This window comes from Schistocerca gregaria, chromosome X (assembly GCF_023897955.1).
Source record: "Schistocerca gregaria isolate iqSchGreg1 chromosome X, iqSchGreg1.2, whole genome shotgun sequence".
NCBI lineage: Eukaryota > Metazoa > Arthropoda > Insecta > Orthoptera > Acrididae > Schistocerca > Schistocerca gregaria.
This window is the reverse complement of record NC_064931.1, coordinates 148,108,477-148,129,032: the sequence shown is the minus strand read 5'-3', so window position 1 is coordinate 148,129,032 and position 20,556 is coordinate 148,108,477.

The window sequence follows — 20,556 nt, the reverse complement described above, 5'->3', positions numbered from 1 at the left end:
GTGATCATTGCTTGTACAGCCCTCTCGCAGTGTCCGGAGCAAGTATGGTGGGTCTGACACACCGGTGTCAATGTGTTCTTTTTTCCATTTCCAGGAGTGTATATGAATGATTTAAAATGAAGTTAACATGATACACAGCTGTATGTCAAAAACATACTCCCTTTCTGTATGGACAGCTATAAGAATGTGTTAAATGATATACTCTGCTGGCCATTAAAATTTCATCACCATAAAGACGGTATGCAACAAGTGTCAAATTGGGAGAAAGTGTGCTACATGCTTCAATAGGGAAATGAATAACTTTTCAGCTCAACCCTACGAAGTATGTAGGAGAATATTATCTATAGTCTGCATGCAAGGAAGAAATATGCAAAGGGTTTCTCTGTCAGAAACGGAATCTGAATTTTTGTTGTTTGTGAGATCATTTTATGTTGTGTGGAAGAAAGAGAAACGTCTGCCAGCGTACGTCACAATTCGACAACAGTACAATCATCGGATATTAAGACCATGGTTTATCATTCTGCAATATTGCTTCTCATGTTGATCAGGATCTCATGACTATGGTGCAAATATGGAATTGATAGATCAGGAGGGCCATAATCAGTAACCTGCAGGATCTTGGCAGCTGTGTGCTCTGGGACCCATAGAGAGCAGACATTGTTCACTTGGCTTCTCATCAAGATGGCCATTGTTGCAGCTTCCTTTCACTTGGCTACAAAGACAGCCATGTCATTAATGTTGTACCCATTGGCAATGCTGGACCATGTCACCTTTTCAGAGGATTCTTGGTTCAGTGTACAGCATCATGGTGAGGGTATCCATGTGTAGAGGCTTTGTGGAGAAATAATTTATCGCCGCCATGTGGGCCTAGCATCTAATGCGATGGATAGTGTGCCGTTGGGTACAACAGAATTGTGTTTTGTTCGCATAATTGATAATTTGGACAGCAGCCATTACATTTCTGATGTGTTGAGGCTGGCGACTGTGGCCTGTCTTCGAGGCCTCCGTGACATTATCTTTCAGCAGGGTAATGCAGGATCACAAGTTGCTCATACCGCCCTTACCACCTTTGATACAGAGGTTTTTCGATTGTTGCCGTGCCCAGCACATTCTTCAAACCATTCACCCTTAGAAATTATCTGGTCGTGGGATGAGAGTTTCGCTTGCCATCACTCACCAGCACTATGACTGATGAAGTCTGACCCCGAGCTGCAGCAACTCTGAATGACGTACGAGTCATCTAAATTCAGTTCAGTGCTCAGCCAGATTGCAGCCATTGTTGCTACCAGAGATGTCAGTTACATGTACTGAATTTCACACACTGTAAACCCCCAAATCACTTATAAATTTAATCATGTATTCTTCCTACTATACTTTATATGCACAATAAGTAAAATTTCGTGATTTGCCATCCTACCGCTGTTCCAGTTTTAGTGATCAGTAGGGGACCTGAGAGCACTTTGCAGTAGTATAGTGCCATCAAGAATTAGTAGATAACAATTAAAAATATTTTAAAAGGAATATATATTGTTGGCACATGTATGGTGGCCCGAGCCAGTGGTGAACAATTAGTTGATTTTGTTTGAAAGATGAAACGTGAGATTGCCAAGTTGTGTCATTTGGTCAGGTGGCCGGTGAAGAAGTCAGTGAAGTAGCTGGCAACTATTTCTTTCAACAGGCGATACATATCTGTTTTTTTTTTTTTTTGGACGGAAAGCATAGAGACCCTCATTTCTTACCTACATGAATGTTTATTACTACTGTTCAGTGCGCTGTTCCGCTGAAGTCTTAACTTATACAGGCTAGAAATAAAGTACTTAGATGAATAACGATGGACCTACTTCTTTTGATCTATATCCTTGCTAAGTTGTTGATTGAACCAAGATTGGGTAAGATGTTACTTGAAGAAACATGTTTCAGTATATCCCCCTTCCCAGAGGTTGTTGTCATAGGTATAAAAAATAGTCGTTTGACATATTAACAAAAAGCATTTGCTGGTGCATTCTGATCGTACTGCTATACTAAATGCACTCCTTGCATGGATGAGTGGTGAACTAACAGACTGCTTTTTGTGTGCATAAGATGTCGTAAATGCCCAAGGTGCGAGAATCACATTGCTCAATTTGGTAATTCTCATCGGCAAGTGCACTTTAAGATGGAGTTAGATCAGCAGTAGTGCCAGTGTGAATTTTGCAGTGTGACAGTACCAATTTTTATATATTTTGAAGAATTTAATGGTGTTACAAACAGCACATGTTAGCTTTACTAGGCGGAGATGACAAACATTTTGTGCTGGAAGACAAAGTTAATACCCTTTCATGGAGTTGCTGTAATGTTTGGGTGACGTCGATATCAGTTTTAGGGTCGTATCTTTGATGAATTTGGACATGGGAATAACATGGTTTACTAGGGTAATTCTCATCGACAGGTGCTCTTTAAGCTGTAAAATAGAAAATCGAACTACACTTGTTCACTAACCTATAATTTATTTCAGTAGTGCAATAAGCGAGCCATGTTTATTTTAATCAGTTATACAGACAATTTAGATGTGAAAACATTCATTTTGAAGGCCCATTGTGCTTGCAAAGAGTGGTACAACAATCAAAACTTTGCTCGTCAAAAAGTGTTGCTCACCCTATAAATTTTATCAGTACTGCCACTATGCAGTCCACGCATATATCTTTAAAATGTTATAGAACGATTAATCTACAACAGCAGTGCCATGTGTGTTTTGAGCTGAAAATCTTTTCAAATTTTGAGAAATACTACAATTATATTTTGGTTCAAAGTTTGAATTTTAATTTGCGATCAGGAATTTGCAGCTATACTTGTGTATCTGACCATGTTTAATCTCTGTCGTGTTCCACCATTACCACCCTCTGTGGTCGTGTTGTATGTTTACATTTCATATTTGGAGCATTATAAAGTTATATTTGTGTATTTGGAAAATATGCAGATTGAAGGTAGATTCACATACACCAGTGACGTGACAGTGCCGCACTGGCTCGTGCTCGAACTGGCTGTGATGCCAGTTCTCAGTGGTCAGTGTTTCTTGTGGTATGTGGCACTGCACCTCAGTGACGGGGATGCTGAAGTCCTCAGACGCTGATCTGTTGCTGATTACTGTGATTTTGGATGAAGAAGAGGAAAAACAACTGAAAAAACAGAAGTGTGTCTGTCAGGTGTGGAAAAATAAAGGAACAGAAGAGAAGTTGGCCTTTTGTACAGTGAACTGATGGTCAGTGGAGCAAATTTTTATGAATATTTCAGAATGTCAGAAAATTAATTCAACTTACTATTGAACAAATTGGAAGATCATCTGAAAAAGCGACACAGACCTTGGAGAAATGCGATCACACCAAGAGAGCGTCTCGCTAAGTCATGAAGGCCTAAGCAATACCTACCGGCCGCGGTGTCATCCTCTGCCTTGCAGTGTCATGTGGGTGTGGTATGGCCACACCACTTTTCTGGCTGTTTTGCATACTTTCAGACCGTGGAACCGCTACTACTCGGCCAAATAGCTCAACTGGCATCGCGAGGCTGTGCATCCCGTACCAGTCCTCGCACCAAGGAAAAATCCTTGGGAATACCAGGGGCGGAACGCTGGTTCTTCACATGGCAGCCATGAACAATAACCACTCGGCTACAGAGATGAACTTGCTTGAGTTTAGTTAGCATATAAAGTAATTAACACACACATGAATAACACTAAGCCGGCCGGAGTGGCCGAGCGGTTCTAGGCGCTACAGTCTGGAACCGCGCGACCGCAACGGTCGCAGGTTCGAATCCTGCCTCGGGCATCGGTGTGTGTGATGTCCTTAGGTTAGTTAGGTTTAAGTAGTTCTAAGTTCTAGGGGAATGATGACCTCAGAAGTTAAGTCCCATAGTGCTCAGAGCCATTTGAACCATTTAGAGTAACACTAAACTTTGACAGTTTATTGGTAGTTAAATATCTGAGATCAGCAGCCATCCATCATTGTTAATTAAACCACGCGTATAACAAATGAAATATATTTACATGAGCTGCACCAAACTAGTCTCAGGACTGAAGACCACAACAACACCTGTAAGTAAGCGTACGCAAGAAATAAATGAAATGGTTCAAATGGCTCTAAGCACTATGGCACTTAACAGGTCATCAGTCCCCTAGAACTTAGAACTACTTAAACCTACCTAACTTAAGGACATCACACACATCCATGCCCAAGGCAGGATTCGAACCTGCGACCGTAGCGGTCGCGCGGCTCCAGACTGTAGCGCCTAGAACCGCCTAGCCACCCCGGCCGGCCAAGAAATAAAAATCTGGTTTATTTGTTAGTTTGAGTATGTGAAACTTGTTGAGAAAAACACCGTGAAGTACATTTCATACTTTCATTTTTTTAATGGTATGCTCCATTACATTAGCAGTGGCAGTTTGGGGGGGAGTAGCGTTTGCTACCAACTGTTTTGGCGTAACATACTGAGTAGAGCCTGTTGGTTTTGGGTTGTGCGGAGTGGGACTACATGATTCTTCAGTTTCAGCTTTCAGTATTACTGACTTCTGTTGTATAGTCCCGAGTGTCTTCTTCATTTTCGTGCGATACTGATTTACGAGTATTACCGCTTAGACCACCCATGAAATCTTTGTTATTTCGTCATTAGTTTTAGTCCTCGTCTCCCACTACTCGAAGAATGATTATTTCTGAAATTAAAATTTTTATTAGTAACAATGAAGTACTTTTTTCGATTTTTCCAAGAGCCCTAAATATCTTACATCTGGTTATTGGCAACTGAAAGCGCCACTAACAGTTTAATTAAGAAGTGATGTAAAACAGCTTCAGATCATTCGAAAATTTTTCCTTTCTTCCCCGACACCACCCTCCCCCATCCCCCCCGCTTTCCCCACGAGTCCAACCTTGAATGAAACAGAAGCAAAAATTTAAAAAATTGTTCATCAAATGCATGTATATTTCTGATTTTACATCAAATAAAACCACCAAGATTATTTTTTTGAGAATGTTGGCTAAAGCGTATTGAATACAAACTTTGGAAATTTTTCTTGCTTAAATTCTAGAAGAACAGCGATGGTCTTACAGGTTAATGCGGGGCATTCTCTTTTCTACTTTGGGGAATCCCTCAATTAGATTGTCCCTCTTAACACTGATATCTCTGTGAATGTATGTCAAAGCTAAGCATGTCAATCGGCTGTGGCCCACATTTTACCTTATATAAATCTTTAGCCGAAGGAGAGAAGAAAAATGTTTTTTGCAGCAGGACTGCAGCGCATCAATAGCTGGTGACGGAAGTTACTCAAAATGGTTCAAGTGGCTCTAAGCACTATGGGACTTAACATCTGAGGTCATCAGTCCCCTAGACATAGAACTACTTAAACCTAACTAACCTAAGGACATCACATACATCCATGCCCGAGGAAGGATTCGAATCTGCGACCATAGCAGCAGCGCGGTTCCGGACTGAAGCGCCTAGAACCGCTCGGTCACAGAGGTCGGCTGTAAGTTTCTCGCTGGAGTGACTATTCATCCAGTCAACCCATTTCTGTCGCCACATGGTGGCTTCAGCCTGAAGCAAGGATTCCGAAACGACAAGGTTGATGAGCGTCCCTTAACGGAGCGTAGCTCCTCTTCGGACAATACAACGATTGCGTCTGGAAGGATAGACGGAAGGTTGTACACTTGTTAAACTGCATGTGGAAGTCTGCACACAGTGCCATGCAACATAATGTGAAGGAGAGGTACGTATAAAGATATTCTGAAATATTTAGCATTCGAAGTAGCCGGATTCTTAGACCTCTAGGTCTGATGATTGCAGTGATAAGGAGCAGTGACAATAGTTCCGAGACTAGAAACCTTCCTTCCTACTCTGTTCCAGACGCGTTGGAAAGAAATTTTTGCATTTTCACATTTATTAGTCAGAACTGAGATGAGAGACAGTGTGGCTCTCGAAGTGTGCTTCAGATCACTGCCGGTCGCGGTGGCCGAGCGATTCTAGGCGCTTCAGTACGGAACCGCGCGACTGCTACGGTCGCAGGTTCGAATCCTGCCTCGGGCATGGATGTGTATGGTGTCCTTAGGTTAGCTAGGTTTAAGTAGTTCTAAGTTCTAGGGGACTGATGACCTCTGAAGTTAAGTCCCATAGGGCTCACAGCCATTTGAACCATTTTTCAGATCATTTGTTGACTTTCCTTGAAACAACCTACGCAGGCTTCTTTGCTGTCTGTCTTTAGTTTTTCCCATGTCGCTATATAGTCTAACACGTACATCGATAAATCTAAGCCGCTAGCGAACTGATACACAGTTTGATGAAGCTCTATCCACCTGAGTTCACACACAAACTTCAGAGAAATATCTAACTTTAACAGTAGCAGAATTCGACGCTTTGGGAGATTCCTAAAAAAAGGCTGCCTACTTCAACTTTTCGATGAAGATAGGGAATCATTCAACTTATGATTGAAACACGGCGCATACAATGTATTCGGGGCCTCTAACTAGATTTGGATGGCCTAGAAGTGATGCTATCAACAAATGCTTAAGCCTCTCTATTTTTATTTTTTCTGACGCAAGCTTCTGGAGCATTTAGCAAATTATGTCTTCCCCTGGATTTTCATGATTGTGCAAGAAATCTTCTCCTACTGAACAACTCGTCTGTGGTACTGATTCTTATCACGGACTGAAAGAGCTCCATCCATCCCTGTTAATTTTTTAAAAAGATATCAGGGCTGTGTGACGGAGTTTATTAAAGTCACTGTTTTGTGGATACCGCCAACAAGACGTACTACGAACCATGGACACAACTTACAAAATAGCCTACCAAATGCGAATAGACGACCCATTCTCACAGTGCTAAGTGGGAATGCTTCAAGTGTTGACGCGTCTCTCATCCCGCGCCGTCTTTATGGAATATGGCAACTCATAAGACTCTGGCGGAACCCAGGAATGTTTTAATAACTGATACTTAGTGTAATCGCTAATACAGTTATTTATGAATTCCCTGCCACTTGAATCCTGTGATTTGCCCTGTTCAACTTTCACAAATTTCTCGCGAACTTTCATGTCTGTAAACGTTGATGCACCGAAGCTACAATTTTCTAACATATTTGTATGTAATAAAAATATCGTCGTGCTTGGCTTTGGCACTATCGGCATCGGATACCACTAAAGAAAGTTGCAAGGAAGCCGAATGGGTCCTCACCACTCAGAGGCTCTAGGCCACTATCAGGAAGATCGGGTTTCAACTGGATGAAGTCCATGGCGCCAACAGCCCCATCGAGGTCGTCCCACATACGCTATGTGATCAAAAGTATCCGGACACCCCCCGATGGAGGGCGCCACGAACTTGTAAGTCATTTTCGACCAGGTGTCCGGATATTTTTGATCAATCCGGAGAGTTCGATGGCCAGGGGAGTATTGTAAACTCATCCTGGTGCTCTACAAACCACACACGTACACTGTGGGCTGTGAGTCACGTTGCATTGTTCTACCGGTAGATGCAGTCGTGCCAAGGGGGAAAAATTTAAAATAATAAAAAATAACTGCATGTAGGGATGGACATGGTCACCAAGGATAGATGCATACTTGTGTTGATCCACTGAGCGTTCCAGAAAGACGAAATCACTCAATGAATGCCACGAAAACATATCCCCTCTCGTGCTCACAGGGTGTTAACGTTCAGTGCAGTTGCGGTATTGGCGTGCAAGTTTCAGCCTTCATCGTCGATGAACAACAATCATAATGGAAGCGTGAACCTACCGCCTGCGGCGGAGGCCCATACGCAGCAGTATTTGCGGAACGGTTGTTGAGGAGGCACACTGTTAGTAGCCGCTTAGTACATGTAGGCGCTCTGTTGCTCATCTGTTGTATGTCTGTTTGCCCGTACACTGTCCGCAGCTGTCATCATCCCTGTCATCTCTGCCTCGTGCTACCCCACTATTGCTCGGCGCAGGTTTTGGATAGCATCATTTTGCCATGCACGGTACACTTTAACCATGGCGGCACGCAAACAGTTTACAGGCTTAGCCGTTTCGGAAATGCTTCCGTCCCTGGTCTGAAAGTCAATGATCATGCCCGTTTGGGGGCCAGATAAATCGTTCCGTTTCCTCATTACGACAATGACTGCACTGTTTTCCCATGTCCCCCCGACACGCTTTATATACCCTGCTCTATTAGTACTGCTACCTGCCGTCTGTGAGTGGTTACTCCACGTTGGCGCCGAACATAGGTGGTGGTCACATCAAAGTGACTGGACCGTTCTGTATCAAATATACCAATTCTGGGCCGGCCTGAGTAGACGAGCGGTTCTAGGCCCTACAGTCTGGAACCGCGCGACCGCTACGGTCGTAGGTACGAATTCTGCCTGGGGCTTGGATGTGAGTGATGTCGTTAGGTTAGTTAGGTTTAAGTAGTTCTAAGTTCTAGGGGAATGATGACCACACCGAGCGAGGTGGCGCAGTGGTTAGCACACTGGACTCGCGTTCAGGAGGACGACGGTTCAATCTCGCGCGTCCGGCCATCCTGATTTAGTTTTTCCGTGATTTCCCTAAATCGCTCCAAGCAAATGCCGGGATGGTTCCTTTGAAAGGGCACTGTCGACTTTCTTCATCATCCTTACCTAATCCAATGAGACCGATGACCTCGCTGTTTGGTCTCTTCCCCCAAATAGCCCAACCCAACCCCAACCCAACCCAACTGATAAACACAGCAGTTAAGTCCCATAGTGCTCAGAGCGATTTGAACCACAACAATTCTGAAAATAGGTACGTCTGTTTTCCTCAACCTTACTTCTAGTAATATACACTCCTGGAAATTGAAATAAGAACACCGTGAATTCATTGTCCCAGGAAGGGGAAACTTTATTGACACATTCCTGGGGTCATATACATCACATGATCACACTGACTGAACCACAGGCACACAGACACAGGCAACAGAGCATGCACAATGTCGGCACTAGTACAGTGCATATCCACCTTTCGCAGCAATGCAGGCTGCTATTCTCCCATGGAGAAGATCGTAGAGATGCTGGATGTAGTCCTGTGGAACGGCTTGCCATGCCATTTCCACCTGGCGCCTCAGTTGGACCAGCGTTCGTGCTGGACGTGCAGACCGCGTGAGACGACGCTTCATCCAGTCCCAAACATGCTCAATGGGGGACAGATCTGGAGATCTTGCTGGCCAGGGTAGTTGACTTACACCTTCTAGAGCACGTTGGGTGGCACGGGATACATGCGGACGTGCATTGTCCTGTTGGAACAGCAAGTTCCCTTGCCGGTCTAGAAATGGTAGAACGATGGTTTCGATGACGGTTTGGATGTACCGTACACTATTCAGTGTCCCCTCGACGATCACCAGAGGTGTACGGCCAGTGTAGGTGATCGCTCCCCACACCATGATGCCGGGTGTTGGCCCTGTGTGCCTCGGTCGTATGCAGTCCTGATTGTGGCGCTCACCTGCACGGCGCCAAACACGCATACGACCATCATTGGCACCAATTCAGAAGCGAGTCTCATCGCTGAAGACGACACATCTCCATTCGTCCCTCCATTCACGCCTGTCGCGACACCACTGGAAGCGGGCTGCACGATGTTGGGGCGTGAGCGGAAGACGGCCTAACGGTGTGCGGGACCATAGCCCAGCTTCATGGAGAGGGTTACGAATGGTCCTCGCCGATACCCCAGGAGCAACAGTGTCCCTAATTTGCTGGGAAGTGGCGGTGCGGTCCCCTACGGCACTGCTTAGGATCCTACGGTCTTGGCGTGCATCCGTGCGTCGCTGCGGTCCGGTCCCAGGTCGACGGGCACGTGCACCTTCCGCCGACCACTGGCGACAACATCGATGTACTGTGGAGACCTCACGCCCCAGTTCAGCGGTACGTCCACTCGGCCTCCCGCATGCCCACTATACGCCCTCGCTCAAAGTCCGTCAACTGCACATACAGTTCACGTCCACACTGTCGCGGCATGCTCCCAGTGTTAAAGACTGCGATGGAGCTCCGTATGCCACGGCAAACTGGCTGACACTGACGGCGGCGGTGCACAAATGCTGCTCAGCTAGCGCCATTCGACGGCCAACACCGCGGTTCCTGGTGTGTCCGCTGTGCCGTGCTTGTGATCATTGCTTGTACAGCCCTCTCGCAGTGTCCAGAGCAAGTATGGTGGGTCTGACACACCGGTGTCAATGTGTTCTTTTTTCCATTTCCAGGAGTGTAATTCTGTCGAACTGTCGAGAATGTTCTGCAAACCGATCACGGACAATTGTGGCCCGGTGACACGGCACATTGTCATTCATAAACACTCCATCATTGTTTGGGAACATGAAGTCCCTGAATGGCTGTAAATGGTCACCAAGTAACCGAACATAGCCATTTCCAGTCACTGATCGGTCCAGTTGTCCCACACCATTATGGTGCCTCCGCCAGCTTGTGAAGTGGCCTGTTGACAATTTGAATCCATGCGCCGCACTCTAACCCTACCAAGAGGGACTCAGATGGTCAGGCCACAGTTTTACAGTCGTCTAGGGTCCTACTGGTGGCGCTGCAGGTGATGTTGTGCTATTAGCAAAGCCACTCACTGCTACCATAGACTACTAACGCCAAATTTCGCCGCACTGTCCTAACGGATATGTTCGTTCTAGGTCCAACATTGATTTCTGCGGCTAGATCACGAAGTGTTTCTTGTCTGTTAGCACTAACAACTCAATGCAAACGCCGCTGCTCTCGATCGTTAAGTGAATGCTGTCGGCCAGTGCGTTGTCCGCAGTGAGAGGAAATGCCTGAAATTTGGTATTCTCGGCATACTCTTGACACTGTATATCTCGACATTGAAATACCTAAGGATTTCCGAAATGGAATGTCCCGTGCTCCTAGCTCCAACTAATATTCCGCTTTCAAAATGTGATAGTACCTGTCATGAGGCCACAATCAAATCGGAAACCTTTTCACATGAATCACCTGAGTACAAATGACAACTCCAACAATCCTCTGACTTTTGTACGTTGTGTACGCAATACTACTAAACCCATCTGTATGTGGGCATATCGCTGTCCCATGGCTTTTGTCACCCCACTGTAATTGAAGCTAGTTGTATCTGCTATATGTTATTCATAATATGATCAAAAATGCATGGAAAATGATTAACTTCAGCATCAAGTGTGTAGCATTTAAGGTCTACAGCGGGTTTTCATCTTCTAGTGAGAAAACGCATGAACTCCAAAACATGTTTGACTTCGTTGAGCAAGAGAATTAACAATTTTACGAAATATTCTTGTGCCGTGTTTGCTCTTGTTGCCGGCTCTTGAGCGTTTTCTAAGACACTGGGAAGTTATTCGGCCGTGCTTTCTCTGTCAGGGGGAAGAAGAAAAAAAAATGGCTCTGAGCACTATGGGACTTTAACATCTGTGGTCATCAGTCCCCTAGAACATAGAACTACTTAAACCTAACTAACCTAAGGACATCACGCACATCCATGCCCGAGGCAGGATTCGGACCTGCGACCTAGCGGTCACGCGGTTCCAGACTGAAGCGCCAAAAACCGCACGGCCGCACCGTCGGCGGGGAAGAAGAGACCAACCCTTTAATATGGAAGTGCGTGGATGATGAATATGAATGGTCACTTTCGTTCTTTGTACCGGTATGCAGTTCATACATAACTATATGAGTTTTGCTACATCAATAATTTTAGACTTGAAAATCGGAAAACACTATCTACAGATCTTTACGGTATTTTAGAATTCTTGAAGAAAAATCTTGAATCTAGTTTAAAAGATTTTTTTGTTTTAACGTAAATCAAAATTTGAAGAGGCTGCAAGCCGAGTGTGTCATATGTGCAGAAATTGTACGAGACGTGTGCGTGCAAATCGTGAAAACTGAACTTCGCCCTACCACTGCTCACCACGTGACGTCAAGTGCATTGAATAATGTGAAACGTCCCCTTAGATAAATTATTACAAGACTGTGCTTAAACTGAAACACAATATTTTTTAGCGCAACGCAATCTGACTTTCAAAATCCCTACGAAAGAATGGCCCTGAGTAACATTAACCTATACCTTTCACAAATCACTTACCTCACCAAAATCTTCGTTACTCAAGCTACTGCAATACAGCGAGCACCACTACTGCCAGCTAAATAAAATATTCAAACTACTGAAGGCACTAACTACTGACAGGCATAGTTAGCATATGAAAGATTTTAATACAGAACAGACAATGTATTTACCTTAATATTCATAATATATAAATCAGTTCGTGACACCAATTCTTACAAATTTCAAAACTCCGCCATCTCTCTACCCACGTCCACCACTGCTGGCGACTCACCTCCAACTGCGCAACGCTACGCGCTGTTAGCATCCAGCTGCCGCTGCCCAACACTACAATGGCAGACAACAATGCAAACTAAACACACTGCGCACAGCACAGCCAGTGATTTTTCATACCGAGCGCTAAGCGGCGTTACCAATAAGAAAACCTAAACAGCCTACTTACATAGCCCCCATGCTCCCCACAAAAATTTTTTACAAATTGTTTTGGGCAGTGGCCAATAATGATTTGATAAAATTTTTGATAATTATGATTACAATAACAAAGAAATCAAATGCACACACTTATTGATACAATGTTGGTCAAAAATTAAAATTTTCTCACAGTCCATATAGACAGTCCTGATCATTCATCACAGTAAAATTGCAGTGTTTTTCTCAAAGTCTGAGCAATAAAAGAAAATGCGCACGGAAGCAGTGGATTTCCATGCAGTCTTGAAGCAGTAGTGTTGTCCTTCCAACGGAAAGACAGTGCTGACTCTTGGCATGTAGACATGTAATGGGCCACAACAGAGCAAACCCACAGCAGAGTCAGTCGAAGTTTTGAAGAATATTGGTAGGTAGGTTATCACAGAGTAGACCCCTTGTAGTCCTGGTAGAGATTACGGTATTGGTGGGCCACCAGAGATGCAGACCCACTGTAGACCTTGTAGAGATGGCCAGCAGTCATCTGTTTGACTGTGCAGGCGCACAATCACCATTGAAGAGTCTTGCGGATAATATAGCAAGTCCATAACCACCACTTGTGCACTCACAAAAATTGTTTTTGAAATGTTGTTATCCAGTCCCTTACTGAATTATTAACACACGTGCAAACACTATCATTCCCTACTTCTCACATATTGTCCATATACTATGACCAACAGAAACGTGTGCAGTGAAATGTAATTTACAAGTTACTTAATTTGATGAACTGGTGTCAATTACAATTTTATAACATAAGAATACAATAACAAAGGTACAAAATACATCTTTAAAGAACATAACAATACAGATAACATTTGCAGTAGTACAGGATTTACAAAAGAATCGAAATAGCAAATACATCAGTGTTACAAAAATTACGACATAAGTACACACATAAAAGATCAGAATAACTTTTGAAACATCAACTTCACACATGAGCATTAGAACAAAACAGAATAAATAATGTGTAAACATCTTTACAAAGTAAATAACACGTCAGTAATTCAAATTATATTTGAGGATAACAGTATTCCTCATCATAGTGAATGTAGCTTAGTATTAGAAAAATTCTGCAACATAAGTCTTATCAGATAAACATATAAAGACAGGAAGAACATAAATACACAAGGGTACACAAACACATAGTGGGATAACACAAAAGGAAAGGACAGGGTTTGTTTTACTGCAGTATTTTGCAAACAAAACTTTCTTTACTTCTCGGAGATCTCCCTTCGTTCTTCATTATTTCCAAAAAGTCCTATCTATACCTGATTTCTGTACTTTTTTCGTATAACTTCTCAATGCATTTCTTCCAATCCATCGCAAATCGTTCTCTTATATAGGCTACCCCCTCTTAAACTAACTTAAATCTACTGAGCTCAGATGCTTAACTAAGGGACGAGGCAATGCAGCAGCACAAAACAATTAACACAAACAGCAATGATAAAAAAAATGGAAATTGGCAAAAAAGGCAGCAATATTACAACTAATATAAGGCAATGCGCAGCAAACAAGAAAAAATAAATCAGTAATAAAATTGGCTTAACCTAGTAATACAGAGTGACATTCAGTAGCACTATGAATGGCAAACAGCCGCAGCTAATGCTATAACTTATACCTAAACATGACAAAGCTCAATCAGAAAAAATATTACACTAAAGACAACAATGCAGATAAGGGAAAGTTATAATCACACCTTAATGTCTATGTAATTAAAGTGGTGCACCACAACTTATTCTATTAAATAAATTACCAAGTACTTGAAAAGAAAATTATGTATGCAGTTCCTGTGAAGGGAAGTCTTTTTGTGCTCCTTGGTTTTTTTTAAGTACATCATAATTATTTACTGGATCTGTAGGCATAAAATATCTATATTAGTACATCCATTAAATTTTATTGTAACCAATGCTGCAGTGCAGCTAGAAACTAGATATTAAACAAAATGAGTAAATAAATGCATAAAGCAAGCCACATGGCATTTCTCTCAACTAGCAGGACAATAGCCATGAAATGTTTCTCGTCGTTTCATTAGGCATTTTAGTAAATATCATAAATTAAGAGCTCCACAGTGTAATCATATGTTTTCAAGTTAGGGCGTGTAGTATTTGCGATGCTTTCTACAAAGGAATCTCAATAGCGAGGATAATGCCCTCTTTTTTTTTTTCACCTGTGCCTCTGACAGGCACACACTAATGGCTTTCTTTTGTCAGGTGGTTGTCGCGCAGCTGGGTGCCCACGACGCATTACATGCAGGTGGCCACTTACCTTTCTTACTGAAAAATTTACGACATTAGTTTCCGCTACAGTGACAGTCTCATATAAAAAATTTCACAGGTCAAGCATTTGCGTTACAAATATGTAGAAACAAAATCCTTTAAATAAAATAGTGTCCAAAAAATTTTCGCCAGCATAGTGATACATTCACGCAAATACACACATTTCATAACTCTTAAAGTACGATTCTTGGTTTCCAACATCCTTTTTCACAAACCAGAGTCCCTAACCACTACTCATTATTCCTTACCTTATTGCACATATACATATTCGTCGACACTTTTTCAATATTTCATCGTAACAGATATGTAGCATAACCAAATAACTCACATAGCATCAGCTTAAACATACCTCAGCAGCATAATTCACATTGTCGTCGTAATAATATCATAACACCTCAATCAAATTCTCAAAATCTCCGTAGCTTCCTCCAATAATTTCAAAACCTAAAAAAAATTCTCTGCTCATGTCAAAAGGGTCATCTACCTCAAACGTACTTTAAAAATCATGATCCCATACCAAATATGTCATTCAAAGCTCTCATAGTATCACAATGGTTCCGAAAAAATGTGAACAGTTCACAAAGTACAGACAAAATACAATTTCATAGGTGTTAAATCATCCAACTGTGTAATTGCGTAAACATGTGTCACTGATGATGAAGTAAAAAAAAATGTTTATCTCTCAGTTAAATGACCAGATAGCTGTGTAATTTATGTGTTAGAGAAATATGGTACCGATGTGTAAAGTTGTATAAGCAAATACCATATTAGCTAGGGCTCCTTGTGTTTGCAAACACATGGTACACAAAGTAGACGTGTACCCCCCTGAGGATTAATGTAATTATATCCTCAGGTGTTACAGATTACAGCAATGGAATGAAATGTATCACGGAAAACTTTCTTTGCAATTCAAATATGTTGAAAAATAAATAGTTTAATGCGTGTCCTGTAGCGCTAAATGTGCGTCTTGCTGTAAGACAATCTCTGTGGAAGTGTCGTAGTTATTGTCCTCCGAAAGCTAAGTTCTGCAGAAGCCAATGTACTTACCTCATGATAAACGAAACTGAAATGCTTTGCGTATAAATATCTTAGTTATTACGCCTATTGCCGTGATGAAGTAACTACTGCACTGTACGTATTGTTGTGCTACAGAAAAGGCTGTCTCATTGTAGCTATACCACAAACATTACTACTAAAACATGTTTTACTTTCCAGAAAAATTCAGAAAAACTGTGCAGATATAAAACAGATAAACTTCAAAAGCAACATTGTAAATTGTCACTCATTAGTAGCGTCGTGATAAAATCGTGTAGCTGTCACATAAACTAACCACTGTATCATCTGGTATCTCACAGAAAGTACTTTAAATCCAGAATGTATTTTCAAGTAAACCAAAATGTTGCATTAAAATCTCATTAGCAATACTGGCAAATGTTCTAAGTATGTGAGCCTTATAGTCGTTACGTAATCGTGCAACTAACAAGCAAGAAGGTACACACGAAATAACACAGTGATGTCTGTTCACTATAACAATGCACTCGTAAATACTGTCTAAATATGTTCCGTAGGTTCTAGACTGGATAGTGAACTTCAAAACATTGTTGCATGTTAACAGTTTCTAAGTGTGACAAAGCATACTAGAAATGTGAAGTGAAATGTTTTAGCTTTTGACCAACATTGTATCGATAAGTGTGTGCTTTTCATTTCTTTGTCATTGTAATTATGAAAAAAATTTTCAAATCTGTATTGGCCACTGCCCAAAACAATTTGTAAATTTTTTTGTGGGGAGCATGGGGGCTATGTAAGTAGGCTGTTTAGGTTTTCTTATTGGTAACGCCACATAGCGCTCTGTATGAAAAATCACTGGCTGTGCTGCACGCAGTCTGTGGCTAGTTTGCATTGTTGTCTGCCATTGTAGTGTTGGGCAGCAGCAGCTGGATGTTAACAGCGCGTAGCGTTGCCCAGTTGGAGGTGAGCCGCCAGCAGTGGTGGACGTGGGGAGAGAGATGGCGGAGTTTTGAAATTTGTAAGAATTGGTGTCATGAACTGCTATATATATTATGACTAGTGAGGTAAATACATTGTTTGTTCTCTATTAAAATCTTTCATTTGCTAACTATGCATATCAGTAGTTAGTGCCTTCAGTAGTTTGAATCTTTTATTTAGCTGGCAGTAGTGGCGCTCTATGTATTGCAGTAGCTTGAGTAACGAAGATTTTTGTGCGGTAAGTGATTTGTGAAACGTATAGGTTAATGTTAGTCAGGGCCATTCTTTCGTAGGGATTTTTGGAAATCAGATTGCGTTGCGCTAAAAACTATTGTGTTTTCAGTTTAAGCACAGTCTTGTATAAATTTTGCTAAGGGGACGTTTCATATAGAACAGTTCTGTAATAATTTTTCAATGGGGACGTTTCAAATGACAGCGCTACCCATCGCAAAGCCAAACTATTCTATTTTACGTCCTTTGACCATGGAAGCCCTGAGGCAGAGCGCTGCTTGGTTTCCCAGGATGTTAAACAAACCACACACCTTCGTGTGACAACAGCTTTGCAAAATTCCAGACCGCGTTGCATTCTCCCCGGCTACCAAGCCCTGGCGCCGTAGTTGTGTTGTGGCGAGGCATTACGTCCATTTTTTTTATTGCCGTTGAAAATTGTTACAGCAACCATCTCACTTTACCTTGTCATAACGGATCCGCATTTCATTCTTGCACCTGAGAAGATTCTACAGTACTGGCCATTAAAACTGCTGCACCAAGAAGAAATTCAGATGATAAATAGGTATTCATTGGACAAATATGTTATACTAGAACTGACATGAGACTACATTTTCACGCAATTTGGGTGCATAGATCCTGAGAAATCAGTACCCAGAACAACCACCTCTGGCCGTAATAACGGCCTTGATACGACTGGGAATTGAGTCAAACAGAGCTTGGATGGGGTGTGCAGGTACAGCTGCCATGCAGCTTCAACACGACGCCACAGTTCATCAAGAGTAGTGACCCGCGTATTGTGACGAGCCAGTTGCTCAGCTACCATTGACAAGACGTTTTAAATTGGTGAGAGATTTGGAGAATGTGCCGGCCAGGACAGCGGTCGAACATTTTCTGTATCCAGAAAGGCTCGTACAGGACCTGCCATATGCGGTCGTGCATTATCCTGCTGAAATGTAGGGTTTCGCAGGGATTGAATGAAGGGTAGAGCCACAGGTCGTAACACATCTGAAATGTAACGTCCACTGTTCAAAGTCTCGTCAATGTGAACAAGAGGTGACCGAGACGTGTAACCAATGGCACCCTATACCATCACGCTGGGTGATACGCCAGTATGGCGATGACGAATACACGCTACCAATTTGCGTTCATCGCGATGTCGCCAAACACGGATGCGACCATCATGATGCTGCAAACAGAACCTGGATTCATCAGAGAAAATGACGTTTTGCCGTTCGTGCATCCAGGTTCGTCATTGAGTACACCATCCCAGGCGCTCCTGTCTGTGATGCAGCATCAAGGGTAACCGCAGCCATGGTCTCTGAGCTGATTGTCGATGCTGCTGCTACCGTCGTCGAACTGTTCGTGCAGATGGTTGTTGTCTTGTAAACCTCCCCATCTGCTGACTCAGGGATCGAGACGTGGCTGCACGATACTTTGCAGCCATGCGGATAAGATGCTACTGATACGAGCTCGTTGGGATCCAGCACGGCGTTCCGTATTACACTCCTGAACCGACCGATTCTATATTCTGCTAACAGTCATTGGATCTCGACCCACGCGAGCTGCAATGTCGCGATACGATAAACCGCAGTCGCGATAGGATACAATCCGACCTTTATCAAAGTCGGAAACGTGATGGTACGCATTCCTCCTCCTTACACGAGGCATCACAACAACGTTTCACCTGGCAACGCCGGTCAACTGCTGTTTGTGTATGAGAAATCGGTTGGAAACTTTCCTCATGTCAGCACGTTGTAGGTGTCGCCACCGTCGCCAGCCTTGTGTGAATACTCTGAAAAGCTAATCATTTGCATATCTCAGCATCTTCGTCCTGTCGGTTAAATTTCGCGTCTGTAGCACTTCATCTTCGTGGTGTAGCAATTTTAATGGCCAGTAGTGCATCTAATGGAAGTGGCGTAAAAGCAGCGCCAAACCTCTTTGAAACTATTCCTCTCCGACAGTGGCCGTATTAGGCCGAGTGGAGTGCGCGCTTTCCGGCATGAGAGGCAAGTACGAGGTACTTCATTCTAGTCGCAGGGCTAGTTGGCCAAACAATTTTGCATGTCAGTCCGCCAACTCATTCCTTCACTCGTCGTCTTTGTTTAAATAGCTCGTCAACTCAGAGTTTTGTTCAGATAGACCGGGTAGATCAAAGTCGCAGACAGACTTATGAAGACTTTTTAGATTATGGTGGTAGCCCATCTAACGCTCCAGAAAAAGTCGCTCTTTCCTCCATGACACTGGTGCTATAGCTGTTCTGAAATGTTTCTACACGATGTATATTGCTTGACACAGAAGAAATGAAAGGGTGCCGCTATACCAATTCAGGCAGCAAAGTACTAGTATAATTCAAATCTATGCTGAAATGGTTTATTCTTAGGGTCACACTGTCTATAGGTTACTCTCTTATACAAATCTACATCACTTTCACAGTCAAACTCCTTAAGTTTACTGATAGCCTATTCGTAATACTGTGATTTACTTAATTCGGTGAACACGGTGTGGAATGTAAGTATATGAATGTAAGTTTACAGCACACACAATTCAGCGTGATTGCTGCACTAACCGCATCATCTGCACATAGGCGCACCAACAACTGCCTTTTATCACTCAACCAAACTTTTCTGGCTGCACATTCCGCTCCATGTCATGATGAGCTAGCCAGTATCCCTTACTCTGTCTTGGGGATGTAGCTATTGTCACCAATCGTGGGCCGGGATATAAATCCAATACAAACGTCGAACTATCGATACATACCATAAGCAGTTTACATTCCAGCACAAAAAATGTTTTCAAATTTGGAATGAATTTTGGAAAGAAGACACCTTGAAGTCGGGTGGCAAAAGGAATCCTGGTACGGCGTGGGATCCAAGAAAAATGGAAAAAATTGCGTTAGATGGTATGGAAAAATTCATGAACATCACTCAGTAGACTTGGATCAATCATTCCTAGAAATTTTACTTTCTTACATGTTCCTTTTACAATACATACATGCACATGAAAAAGAAATTAAAACAAGGTTTTACGAAACGTAAACCTAAAAGTGTGCAGTGTAGCTGCACATGAGATCAAATAAGACAAGAAAACCATGGCTTATACAAAAAATCACAATAAAAGGACAAAATATAAAACGAAATAACAACATAGATGAAAACGAATAAAAAGCTCACAAAGAAAATAAAACACAATCTACGCATATAAAAGAAATTTTTTAGAGAGTGGAATTTTACATAAAATATCAAAGCACTGATATATATAGTTCATGTATGTAAAAGGACAGCAAAAAATTAGAATCAATTATGTCGAAACATCTGTCGTTACCCTTACAGTTGTAAACGCACAAAAGAATCTGAAAGTAAAATTGTCTTATATCTAAACAAATTACAATGACAGTGTAAGACAGCAAACCTTCTCAGGAGAGACACATGGTGAGACAATTGCTAGGATGGTTCAGAAGGCCACAAACAGTCCAGTAGGGATTAATAAGCATTCAATCAGATGACCGATTCAAGACCCTTTAGTAGTGAACAGACCACTGTTGTATCCATAATGTACCTGTCAATTTTA